Consider the following 14,179-nt stretch of genomic DNA (forward strand, 5'->3'; position numbering starts at 1 on the left):
TCCCACCACATGCTCAGAGTAGAGGACATAGGGTGCCTTATGGCCCCATCTATGGAGGCTCAGGCAGGTGTCATGCATGCTTGAAACTCAGAAGCCAAATGGCTGTCTAAAAGACACTTGCATAGAAAAGCTGTGCTGGCATAAGACAAATCCTCAGTTTAACCTCATAACACCTTATGGATGCTCTTCAGTTTAGCTTCTATTGCTTTGGGAAGTGCTTAATTCAAACTGAAAAGACTACTTTTATCTGGAACCATCCAGAAGACAGCCATAACACTGTTGTTACGTATCAGTAATAAACAGTGAAGCTTGCCATGGAAAGAGCAATGAACATGGCAAGTAGCTCTGCAGAGCACCAGTGCCAAGCCAGATCAAGGCACCAGAATTTATAACTGCTATTATCTGCATCAGGTATATTTACGACTCCCCTCCCCATTGCTCTGCTATCTTCAAATCTAACAATATTTGTATATTCATTCCCACAACATTCCTGTAGGTAAGGAATTTGCAAACAAGAAACCCAATTTTGGAGCCTTTCCACGCAACATGGAGCAGAGTTTGGAGAGTGGGGAAACTTCAGAGCTCTTCAGCAGTTACAGATGCATCCACAAAAATTAATGAGTAAGTAGCTGGTCTATCTACAAGGTAGATAGCTGGATTCTTCTGGCTGGTTTGTGCAAGAGTTCACACTATATGATGTCAATGAGTCTTAATCATTTCAAAATATATCTGAACTTGCAACCTAAGCAGCCCTGATCTTAGACTCCTTGATACAGGATGTCTTCTACAGCACAGGAAAATGAAAGTGCTCTATGCCATGATAAAACATAGATAAGTTTTTATAAATTAAAGCTTGATCATTTGGGGCTTGAAGTAGTCCTTAAATTATCTCCCTAACTCTTCAACACCTGATTTACTTTACATTTCTTTCAGAAACTACTAATCTCACATGAAACAGTAAAAGAAACTAACACAAGGCCCAGGAGAAATGAAACAGCAGTCATTTTCTGTGGTTCAGAAAGCTTTCACACTGATATGGGGGGTTCATATTTGTGTACCATTTTTCCCTAACTTTTTATTGTGACATATGTTGCACTGTATTAAAAATGAAAATACTATTTTTTTTCTGTCCTTCAAACATGTGATCTTCTAAGAGAGGACACCCTTGAGTGGAGCACAGCTGGTTTGCCAGCCAAGGCTGTTCTCTGCAGGGTGGTTTGCAGCTCCTCTTCTGTGTTGGTCCCCAGGGCCTGACAGATGCTCTTGGGCAACTTTGGCCTCAGTTCTCCGTGCTTTTCAGTGACAATAATTATTCATACTTACTGTGGTGAGGTTAATTAATACTTGTGAAGTGCTTTGAGATGCTTGGATGAAAGACACTGTTGACAGACAAAATATTTTTATGGTGACTGTCAAATTAAGGTCCTCTGAACTTCCTTAGCAATTGAAGGGTTAATTAGTTCATGCGAGCCCCAGCAGAGACAGAGTGCTGTGAATGAAGGTGCCCATCCCTGGCCTCTCCTCAGTGGGGCAGCTTTGATGAAGGGAAGTCCTTTCCTATTCATACCTCAGCATTAGGAGGTAATGTCCATGCAATGTGTACACTCCCATGCATCTTCCACCTGGCTGTGTTGTAACTGCTTCCCATTCCCTGGCATGTATCCCACATCCCAGCTGGTGGGGAGGAGGACACTGAGCTCCTGCAACTGGAGCAGGTTGTTTTTCCTCTGTGCATGAGGGTTGTAAGTGCCCTTGGCAAGCCCTTTTCCTTTGCTTTTTATCAAGAACCTTCTTGGAGGAGCCCAAGAGGCTGGCACTGGAGTGAGAGGCAGGTGAACTACCTCTTCAGAGGATGAGGCACTGCCCAGTGCACCAGCAGGAAACCAGCTGCATTTCCTGGGCAGGTCAGAGCACAGCACTGCACATGGGAGGAAGGCACACATGAGTAAACCCTGCATTAATGAGGCGTAGCACAATGTCTTTATATAAAAATAAGGGAAGCCTGCACCTCCCCTGGGACCCCGTCCACATGGGAATACAGAGAGTATTTTAGTTTGGTCATGATTTTAGTCAGACAACGCAATTGTACTCTCAAATCTGAGATCATCAGAAGGCCACAGCGCAATTTGCCTTTGCATCCTTTGCCCTTCCCCACATTGGGATGGCTTCAGGTGGGCAGCTCTCGGGACCAGTGCCTGTTGAGCCCACTCACCAAGGCTCACGCGAGGCTGAAACAGCTCAGGAAAAACACATCATCTCCTGTATGGGCAAAACATCACGTCCTGAGGATTTGCAGTATTGTGCTCATAATAGTTCCACTCAACACAGGTCTGCACGGGTCTATTGTTAAATAAAACCTGGGGGTGGCTTGTGCAAAAGGAAGGGGTGTCATTGCCAGAAAAACCAGTCAGAGGACCAAACCTGGGGCGGATGGCACCAGCTGGGCTCCCCCAAGCTGTGGTGCATCTCCACATCACCACTGGCAATTTTCTCCAAAGCACCGGCAGCTTGGCCGGGCAGCCCCACACTGTTCCCCACAGCCCATGTGAAGGAGATGAGAATGTCTGTGGTATTTGTTTACCTTCTGTGTGGGTTTTGTTGGGTTTTTTTTCAGCCAGGACAGGGAGATCTGGTTTGCCGGTTTCCTTTCTCAGCTCTCTCCATGCTGCCCATGTCTGGCATGACTGAGCCTGCCTGCCTCTTGTTTCACAGCTTTCCTGTCACAGGGAGAGTGCCCAGCTTTTACTGGGCTGGTCTTTGCCTTGGCAGAGCACAATTATTTGCTGTGTGACCCCAGCCCTGGTGCCCTCATTTCTTGCATGGACCCTGGCAATGGGTCTTCCAGCCAAGCATCACAGCTCTGGCACCAAAATAGGCACACTGGATATTTCACCCCTTCTGCTCTCCAAAAGGATATAAGGAGAGAAAAGGAAAATCTGGTATTCAAAGCTCTGATTTCTGGCCAGCCTTCACCTGGGAAATATCCCCAACTAAAATCAATTACTCCTTTCTCAGGGGGGTAGGAAATACTGCAGTGTGACTCATGGGATTTTAGACCGCACTTCGTATGGGTATGTTTACCAAAAGGCAGCATCTTGTGCCCCAGCTAATTGCCCTTTGAAGCAGCCTGGAGAAGGGAGCATAAAGGTTTCTTAGAACATTAAAAGTAGTAGTGAAAGTCAGAGTGCCTTTTTCCTTTATAGAGTCAAAGCCAAATCTGAGCAATAACCCTTCTGATGTCTCAGAGGGGAGAAGTGACGTCTTGAGGTAAACCACACATCCCGTAACTACCACTGTGCTGTTCGTGAGTGCTGCCTCACTACACAAGTGTCAGAACTGCTTTTCAGCAAAAGTCACCACGTTTTTCATTTTCACGATTCCAGTCAGAGAAAGACCGAGCAGTGGGGAGGGAGAAAACCCAACCACAGTAAGGAACCTGAAAGGAAAAAGACGTCAGCATCTCCGGCAGGGGCTCTCCTTTTTTCCTGATATCTCTGTGAACTATAATTATGTGGAAAGAAGTCGTGGGTGGGATGGGCTTAATGACTGACAAGCTGAACTTTGTTACACTGTGACACTGCGAGGTAAGAGGGTTTGGCTTGACCATCTCATGGATCCTACAAAGGAGGTTGTTCAGGGCTGGGCACCCACTTGCACATCTTTGTTAACCTTCATCCAAGTCATGGGGTTGAGGAAGTGATGGCAGTGAGGGTGCTGCCCCCACAGTTAGGTGAGCTTCTTGTGGAGGAGGAGGGCATCTCTGCTCTAGCTGAGTCTCCCCTGATCAGGAGGTAGCCAAGTGATAGTAGATATTCAGGAGGAGATGGTTAGGGAGAGCAGAGGAAAGGTCTAGGTGCTGCCAGAGCTGAGCCCTATCCAGCTAATTTGCCAAAAGAGACCTAAATGGGGATGCATAGCCCAGGGAAAGGAAAATTTGGAGCTCCTGAGCTCCTCAGTTATTCAAAGGTGCGCAGAGACTCATGGAGGAGAGTCCAAGAGAAAGCTGTTACTAAGAGCTGCAGGTGAAGACTGGGGGACTCTTACTGTAGATCCTGTACCCAACAGAGTTTGGGGTGAGTGGTGCAGCTTGTCGAATCCTAAATCCCTCTGAGGCGCAATAGCTGCCCCATTGAGTCACACAGGAAGGAAATTTGAGCCAGCAGAAGAGACCTGGAGGACCTTGAGCACCTTGAGTTGGAGTCTGGAGGCAGATACAGTACCACCCCAGAGTTTCCAAGTTAAAATATTGCGGTGAGGTGATGGATGAGAGCCCAGCTGAGGGACAGACATTAGGAGAGCTTCTCAACCCCTTTCTAGGTCATGCTCCGCCCCTCATCTGTTTAAATAAACATTAGTAGAACAGTGAGGTGGCCAAGGAATGACTATAGGCAAGGTCTGAGGTGTACACCTGGTCTCTTTCCAAGTGTATGACTGAAATAGAAGTCTAAATATATCTGTAGCTGAGGACTGAGGTGTGCTGTCCAAGTTAAATAAGGATATACAGCCCTGGAACAGCATGGAGAGCTAAAGGTTAGGTGTGTGCTGAGGAAGCACTTACCACCTTTGGCTGCACTAGAGGTTACTTTTGGACTCTTTAAGAGCAACATTTTGCTAATCTTCTCTTCCAATCTAGACATTTTTGTCTCTGCTGTCACTTACCAGCACTGTTCTTCAAAAAAATCTAGAAGGGTGGTAAAAGTGACTGTTCATCTCATTGATAAATAACCACATCTCGTTGGTACCTCTGGTGGGGCAGTGCCGGGATTATCACTTACCTGGCTGTAAAATCGAGGACGACCAAATTTCTGATGACACAGCACCGAATGGTGATTCCTGACATCCGTACTTCTCTCCCACCCTCAGTCACCGAGACGGCACTCGGTGCTCCGAGGCAGCAAGGACACAGGATCCTGGGTCAGTGCGACCCGGTGCCTGTGCCAGGAGGGACACAGTGTCAGCACTGCTGAGTGTTTCTGCTCCTTCTCAGCCCACGGCTGCCTGGCAGCAGGGTTGCCCGGGCTGCTGGCGAAGGTGCCGATGGGGACTGATATGTTAATGCCCACATTTACAGGCTCCCCCGAGCGAGCGAGTGCAGGGATGTTTAGGTGGCTGAACCTCCTCCTGTTGTTTTAAGGGTTCTGGCAAACAGTCAAGAACAAAAGCTAAGACAGCCAGTTCCCGTTTGTGGGCACGTCCCTACATTTCAATGTGGCAAACCTTGTGATTTAGCAAGGGAGAGCCTTCTGCCCCAGGGCTGCTAAAAGCTTTTTTTTTTTTTTTTTTTTTTTATTTTTTTTGGGGGGTGGGGGGGTGTGCGCGGAGGAAGGGGGAGAAGATTAAAAAAGAAAAGAAAGAAAACAGACCTGTCAAGACGTCCAAGAAAATGAGAAAAACAACAGCACAGAAGGGCTGTGGGACCTGGACCAGGCTTCTGATTATGACTCCGTGTGGGGGATCCTGGAGGCTGAGAGCCTGGCCCTTTGAAAGCTGCTGAGCGCTTTCTGTTTGGTGGTTTGAGAAGCTCATACTTAAGCAGAGGAAGAAAATACCAGAGGCTTTTGCTGCCATCATGAATAATTTCTTGCTCTGATACCATTTAATGCTTTTTCCCCAAAAGTGAGTAACCCCCTGGCTGAAGTGGAATGTGTTGGCTCATAGTGATAATCAGTGGAAAAGGACAAATTTAGTCAATCTCACCTAATTCTTTCCGCTGCTGCAGGCTGTGGCCATGGCTCGTGGGAGCCTGAGCCAGACAGGCCATGTGCCCTCCCAAAGACTGGCCCCTCCTATGGACAGAACAACTCCTCACATGCCAGGGTTCCATGGCCTCACAGGTAGGTGTGTGCACATGTGTGTGTTCCCTTAATGGAAGTGCTGGAGAATGTTTGTGCTGAGATAGATCTGCTCTCAGGCTGGTTCCAGGGTCCCAGACATGCAACAAGATGTCAAGGGGCAGCCTACACAGTGGTCTCAAGCTGCTTCAGGGGGTCACAGCCATCAGCTGGTGGGCTCCTGGTTAGAACCAAACTTCCATGGTTGCTGTAGTTGCCAGCATAGGGTCACAAGCCCAAAGGCAGCATGCACAAGTTGCCTCCTGTCATGAGTGGTGGGGAAGGAGAGCAACCTGCCACTTCTTTGGGGTACCTAATGCAGCAGAGATGTGGCTGGTGGTGGTCTTGAGCCCTTGACCGTCACAGTGTTGTGGTTAACTGGCCTTGGAGAGAGCCACTCCCAACCACCTTGAGTGTCTGCCCGTCCTCTTCCTGCAGCTGCTGGATACTGCTGCTCCCTCCTCCCTTCTCCAGCTTGCCCACTTGTCACAGCCCATGCCTGGCTGCTGGCAGACCAAGGGCAGCAGTGAGTGAGCAGAGGGCACTGGCTGCTTCTGCACAGCTTCTTGTCTGTTTCTAAATGTGCAGCCAGTGGTAGGGCCAGCTCTGCCTGTGAAGTTAGGAGTCTGCCCCTGAGTATCTGGCTGTGCATATCTAACCAGACACCCTAAATTAGAAGCCATTAAAAAACACAAAATGCAGATAGTCTCCCAGAATCCATGCACAATGGTGCTGGTGGGAGAGGTGTGTGGCACAGCACCGGGCTGTAGTACTGATATCCAGAAATCCAGGGAGCAATCTTCCTCTTTTTTTTACAAATAAGTATTGCCTTTGGAAGCAGGATCAGTTATAACATATTTATTGCAAGAATGAAAGACAAAAAACCAGAAGTCTCTGCCAAGAGCAAGTGAAATCGGCATGCTTTTTAAAGAACTACCACAGGACTGATTATCTTTCCAAGTAATTAAACATTGTGAAAGGTTATTAACATGCTGATAATAGACAGCTTTGCAAACTGCCAGCACAGCATGATCTAACAGAGGATGGAAGGATGTCAGAGAGCAGGACTCCTCCATCTTCAGGGCTTTGCAGCCCCAAGGGCTGGAGGCACCTTAGGGACCAATCTTCACCCAGCCAGCCCAGGAGCTTGAGGGTCCCAAAACTTCCACCTGTGCCTGAATGGCTGCAGGGTTTGCTTTTGCTGGCAGAGGGGCTGTGAGATCACAGCTGCCCACACCGATCATCCCTTCCAGGGCACGCCCTGGCTGTGGGCAGAGCAGCAGGTGTCCTCCAGCAGCACAGGGCCTGTCCCCACTTGCAGCCCAGTGCAGGTTAATGTGTATTATTTCTCTTTAAACTGACTCGCACCCGCAAACAGCATCTCTTATTCTGGACCTGCTGGTATTTTAATATGTGTTGTTAAGCCCGCTGTGGAAGCAGGCTTTCCGAGGGATGGGAGGCATTTGCCAACAGACGTGTGGGCATGGATGTGGCCAAAACTAAGCCTGCCAAGTGCTCCTGCCACTACTGCACACCCCTTCACCAGCTCCCGGGGGTGCCCCCGGTGTGTTTACCTGGGCTTCGCCCTCTCATTTTGGAAGTGCTCTTCCTACACACCACATCCCTGTCTAAACAGTTGCCTCCAGCCAGAGGCTGCCCTTGCTGATCTCAGCTCCTGGGGAGCTCTTGGGTTTGCATCATGACCCTGATGATTAAAGCCTAGGATCACATCCTAGCAAGAGGTACATTAAGTGGACAAAGGTCTAAAACAACAGACTCCTGGTCCTTCCCTGAGACCCCAGGTCTGCTTTTTCCTTGCCTTTCCATACATAACAGCAAGAGGAAGGAGGCAGAATGCAGGCTGTGATGGAAATACTCGATAATGTCTCGGGTGAGAGTATTGTTGTAACCTTCCAAAAGCTTACCCAGCATTATAAATGCTTGGTGCCTTCACCTGGACTCAATGTTCATGTTGGTGTAATATCATGCATTGCTTTAAAAGAACTTGAAGTGCCTTTGCATATAGATTATGTGTAACCTGAGCTTCTAGGTCATCCTGCTGCTTTCAAAAACCCCATTCCTCAGCAAACCAGGAGTTTTACTATGGGAGGAGTTTCAACTGGGACATGTAAGAGATATTGCATAATGGCAGGCTCCACCTCAGGTCCCAGACCATTTGGCTGGTATTGCTGGTACTTAAGTGCCATCAGGGTAAATAGAGAACTAAAGCAAATTGGGGTAGTTCACATTTTCCTGCTGTGACTCTTTTGGGTTTTCCATGGGCTTGGGCAAAGGGTCCAGTACTCTCTTAAGTATGGATCTGGCTCTCTATAGGTTCTGAAGGCTAGGAGCAAGATTTTCAAAATGTGGCCCCATGAAAAAAATGGCCTTGGCTATAGACTCCAGGCAGCCACACTTCGAAGCATGAACAAGGTTTCAGCTTCATGGTGCCACCAACGAAATGTCTGGGACAGCAAGAATCTGAGTCCCAGACACTCTATGCTACACAATGACTCACAATGCTGAAACCAGCAGGGAATTTCCAGGCTCACCAACACCTGTGTCCATGAGTCCACAGGGGACAGGGACCTCAGCCCAGTGGGAATGCCATCACTTTGCTTCCTGGACTGAGGCTGCACAGGTCTGGGATTTGTTTCATGTGCCAGCACAGGCCTGTGCCACTCCCTACAGCTGGATCACTGGGGCAGAATCCATCCTGGATGGCAAGAGATGAAAAATCTTTTCTCAGATGGTCAGGGGGATACGTGGTCCATTTTTTTCTCCTAAATTCTCAGACAGAATCAGTGCTCCTAAGAGATTTTTCTTTGCCAGGGATGCCAGAGAACAAAGTGGCCCAGGAAGACGGGAAGAGGTGCTTTGTTACAAGGACACCCACCTGGATGGAGATAAGCCAGGCCACAGGGACTGTAGCTGGCCCCCAGTGCTGCAAAGCCTCTCCCTCCTTCCAAGGCTTTCAGCAGCACACAGGTCACTGTGCTGGGAAACAGAAAGGACACTTTACAGGTTTGATCAGGGGATTTATTTTACCTTTGCATGTCAGCTCTCTCTTCTTCTGGCTTCCTGAGTGTGCTGAAATCCCACCACTGCCTGGAGCTGTGTCTGCAGGCTCTGTGCTAATCAATATTACTTGCTGTAAAAAGTAAGTCTCACTTATTGGCCACACATTCCCCTGAGTGCTTGTGTCAAACTCTTTCATGTCAGCTGAAGGGAGGCTTACCAACAGAAAGGTCAGTCTGCCTCTACTAGGTGAGAGCTCAGCCATTAACTGAGTGTGTTTATCTGCCTCCCGCTATCAGGAGGACTATCTGTGTGTGCAGCACGCCTCCCTCCTCCTCCTCCTCCTCACTGCTGTGCTGCCTTAGAGTACTTTGGAGGGGCTGAATCACTCAGGCAGGAACAATGAGCTGTCTGATAAGCTCAGCTGGGTGATCCACTTGGCCAGCACCATGTGCTTCAGAGAATAGTGTCTGAAACTCTGCTGTACAAGGATATGGATGGGGATATAAGTCCCCCTCCTGCAAGCCCAGGTTATGGTGGCATCTCAGCCACATGGCTGACTGCATGGGCATCCTGATTGCACCTGAGCACAGACACTTCAGGCAAGATGCTGTCCTCAGCAGAGCCATAGGGGCACTGGCAGGCGTGTTACTACTCCTGAGGCAGGTTTTTGGTCCTTTCCTGTTCTCTGACACAAGAAATACAGCAAGCAAATATTCAAGTCCCTTACTAGACTGGGTGATGAGGAAAGAGCCAGGGCTGAGCTTTGCAGGGCAGAGTTCCCATCCCCTAAAACTCTTCCTGCAGCAGCATCTGCTAGGGCTGCCCTGGCAGCACTGCCTGGGATCTCATGGGGAAGCCCCTGGACTGGGTGTGGGTGAGACTTGGTGAGCCCTTTGGATGTTGGGACCAGAGGTGGTGTCTGTGCAAGAGACAGGAGTGGAGGAGCAAGGCAGCCTCTTGTGTTGCTGAGACAGGTTTGGAGCTGGGCAAACAAACACTGGTATCAAGATAAGACCATTCATCTCATGCCAGTAGGTGTCTAGAGCTCAGCTCATGGGATCTCTATTCCCATCTCTCACATCCTGTGTGCTCTGGAGCTAGAGGGGAGCTTGCTTGTCCCTAGGCTGGTATCTGCCAAAGCTGTTTTCTGCTTCCTTACACCAGCAAAATGCTGTAAACTGTGCGTCGTGGTCACTTTTAATAAGCCCTTGTTCTCAATCCACTTCTTGCACCTGCTGCTCAGTGGGTTGGGAGGATCTTTGTTCTGGAGCATTTTAAGAAGGCTAAAGCAGTTTCTGCTTTGAAGTAGCATTTGGCTTTGTTGGCGTCTAGGATCTCTGCAGAGCTGACCCTGCACAGAGCCGGCAGGACCGCTGGCTATGGCATCACACCACAGCTGTGCCACAAGCCTGACCAAGCACTGCCAGAGGGGTTTGGTGATGCTGCTGCTGCTGCAGGACAGATCTGCTGGTGCCATGCCCAGGTCCCAGGCCCCTGCATCACAGTATCTTGGCTTTATCTTGCACTTTTTTTTGCTTCAGGGTCGGCAAAGTGTTAAAAGATGTCATCTCATCATCAGGCTGTGGTAAGGGTGGAAGGATTAATGTCATTAACCTGAACAGGACATATTGCAGTGCTCACTGTGACAGGAGCATGGGGCTGAGCAAGCTGCACGTTTGAACACAGGGACAGTCTCATTGCAGTCACCTGAGATCAAGTGAGGGGAGTGACTCCCTGCCCTAAAGATATGGTGCACTGCTGGAGCAGGGCCCCATGACCACCCTGTGTCCTTCTGAAAACAATGGGGTTATCAACAGGAGAAGGGGGCTCCATGATGATACGTGGGTAAGAAAGCTCTGTGCTCGGTGAAAGGTGTTTGCTGAACCACATCCAGAAACCCTTTGAAGCAGAAAACCTCCATTCTCCCTTGGATACACTGCAGTTCTTAATAAATAACTGTAATTAAGTGTGAGGTGGTAGCTTAAGAGCTCGTTCCCAGAGTTAACATCAAAACACTTGCTCTTAGCACTTAAGGAGACAATATGAAAGCAGACTTTGCACACAGATGAAAGTGCAGTTGTCAGAAAGGGCTAGAGAGCCCTGGAAATGGGGGGAAATGTCCCCACAGTGAGGACACAGCCTCAGCACCTCTCAGCTGTCTTTCATTGGTGACAGAGCATGTCTAAGGTAAAGTGATAACTGCAGAATTCTAAAGGGTTGTAAAAAAACAAAAAACAAAAAAAAAAAGGGGGGTCAAGGAGAAAGAACTTGCTTGCACTTTTCCCTCTTGATTGCAAGTCAGTGATTTTGCCTGAAGGCATGTGGCAGAGGGAGGCTGTAGAAGAAGGCTCTAACTGTAGGCTCTGCCCTGTGCTTGCCAAGGGCCAAGTCTGAGCTGCTGCCAAGTGCCCTTATCCTCTGCTCCCATAAAAACATGGTGAAAAGCATTCCCAGGTCTGGGTTTCAGTCTCCTAATTGCTCCTGAAATACAAAAGCACAAGGAGCCAAGGTCTCATTTGCCTTACAATGATCCTCTCCTGCCCTGGAACCTGGGCTGGTCTTAATTTGTCTATGGTTCAGGCAAGAATGGACTAGGCAGACGTACATGTTATCTCTTGTTTTTTTGGAAGCAGGGAGCCTATTGCACAACAAAACTTGGTCTGGATGCGGATTAAAAATGCATGTGTCTGGGGCACCATGAGCCACGTTAGTCTGAGTTACTCTGATCCAAAAAAACAGAAAGGCATTAGGAAGGGCTCATGAGGGGGTTCCGTGGGGCTCATTATTTTTCCCTCATGGGACATAGCAGATGACTTTTGTACGTGTGAGCCCGTCTTAGCCAAATGGGTTTGCACTCCCAGGCCAGAGGGAACTCTGGTGAAGTCAACATAAATACACAGTAAAATTTCAGTGTCACTTCTGGGGGCTATAGGCCGGGCACTTGTGGCAGGCAAGGTGGTGCCAGAAGGGAGGTTCATTACCTGACCAGGAGCTGAAGTTTGACTTCAGGTGTGCTTTCTGCTTCCTGCACTTCTTACAGGCCTTTTAACTGGAGGATTTACAAGTGCCAGCTAATTGCATCCACATTAGCTGCAAACAAATTTTAAAAGAGTCCTTGAATGTCATTCCAAATGAGCTGTTCCTAGGCTGGGTCTCACATAAATTCAGCAGGACAGGGTGGATGGACAAATCCATGTTGGAATAATGCTTGATACCAAGTCTCAAAATGCTTGCACTTCAGATGAAACATGAGGTATCTTAGCCTTAATGATCAGCTGAAGAAAAAGTATAGCAATGGTTCTAGGAGGGATGAGAAATAACCCCTCTCTTCCTCTGGTAAAATGCCTCAACACTAATGCTCCAGCACCCCCTTCTCCACACTCATGTTTCTGGCCATCTCTCTCTCCCTGGACCAAACACTTCTGCACTCCTTGCTGCATGGTAGCATGGTTTCTATAAGCCCACCAGCCTGATTTAAAACAAGACTGAAGCCAGAGCTGGTGACCCCAGATGACAGCAGCCGTTCCCAATGCCTGGTAAACCCTGGGGCCAGCAGCAGCCTCTACCTGAGGAGAGCTGGAGGCTGAGTCATGTGAGGGGACCAGCCAAAACTCATCTCCCTTTTGTAAAGCTTTGTTATCACAGCCCGTGTTTCCCCCCCCTCTCTCTTCCCCTCTGCAGCTCAACTGCACCCTCATTCCTCTCACATCTGGTACTAGTTCTCTTTCCAGCAGAGGCACATGCAGATCACCTGCCTGATGTGTGACCTGAGGGGAAAACCACGTCACAGTCTCCCAAGCCTGCCAAGGTACCTCTCCTCTTCCCCAGTCCCTCTCTCCTAACGCGATGCGAGGTGAAAGCACGGGGTTATTTTTACAACCCTGTCCCCTCCTCAAAGTCAGATAACGTGGCAAGTTCTGAGGAAGAATTTCAATTGCCTGGAAGATGTGAAGGTGCTGAAAACACAATGGCACTGGCAGTCACTTTTAGTCTTAAATGCCTGGATCAGTGATTAAAAAATAAATAATAATAATAATAATAATAATAATAATAATAATAATAATAATAAATCAGGTGGAGCTGTCTTATCACGACTGGGCTACTTCATTTCAGAGCTCCTGGAAGGCTCCGGGATGGAGATGGGCACTGCCTCTCCCTTCCCAAGGGGAGGATGGTGAGTGGAGGAAATCCCATTACCCTCGGGGGAGACAGATTAAAAAGGGTTTTACAGCTTGAACTTCGGTGACTTCTCCTCTCCAACCAGCAAACAGGACAGGCTGTGTGCTTGATGACTGCTCCAGGGACGGAGAAACCGAAATATTTGACAACCACTAAATAGCAACCTTGCCATGTTTGCTGCAGGTCACCCAGGAGCCCTCCCAGCCTGTGCCAGTGGCCTGGCAATGCCACCCCCACCAGAGGGGGACTGCTACATTCCTCACCTGCAGGTTTCGACTGCAGGGTGTCACCTGCCCTTCATGTGACATATTCTGGCTTGGAGGCTTGCCGTGGTTCTGCACCCAGATTCCAGGAGGGTGGAGGAGTCTGCTTGAAAAATAAAAATAAGTATAAATCAAAACTTAACTATAAGTATAAAAATAAAGTTTAAAATAAAATTAAAATTTAAATTGAAAATGAATATTAGGTATAGAAATAGAATAAAAATGAAAAATAAGGAAAATAAAGTAAAAACGGGATTAAATGTAAAATGTAGTAAAAATAGATATAAAATAAAAAGAATAAAGATAAAACACAAAATATAAAAAAATATAAATAGGAGAAAGTAGAAAGAATAATAAAATAAAAAATAAAATACAATAAAAGTAATGCTTAAAAAGCTAGAATAAAATGAAACAACTAAAAATAATACTGAAATTAAAAATCAGTGAACCCCTACCCGGGTCTAACACTTGGTTTAATGGGGATGTGAAGAACCGCCCCAAGCTCTGGGGTACCGCTGCTGGACATCCTCCGTGCACCCCCCGTGGTGGGGCGTGGGCAGCAACCGATCCGTGTGTGGCGATCCACGGCCCTTTCCCCAATCCCACCTCCTACACCCCCCCCATCCATTTTCTGTGTGCCTGTCCCTTTAAATCCCGGCAGCGGAGCCAGGGAATCCCTCTCGCACAGCGTCATCCTCGGCAAGGAAACCCGCGCTGGCGTCGTGCGACGCAAATGACCATTTTTGGCAACGTGCGACAACGGGCTGCACCAAATGGGGGAATGGGGGGAGGAACGAAGACGGGGAGGCGGGGACTGACGGGAACAACACCGCCGCCTGCCCCCCCCCCCCCCGTCGCTACGCCCGCCCAGCCCGGAACGGCAGA

This window comes from Calypte anna, chromosome 3 (genome assembly GCF_003957555.1).
Source record: "Calypte anna isolate BGI_N300 chromosome 3, bCalAnn1_v1.p, whole genome shotgun sequence".
Taxonomy (NCBI): domain Eukaryota; kingdom Metazoa; phylum Chordata; class Aves; order Apodiformes; family Trochilidae; genus Calypte; species Calypte anna.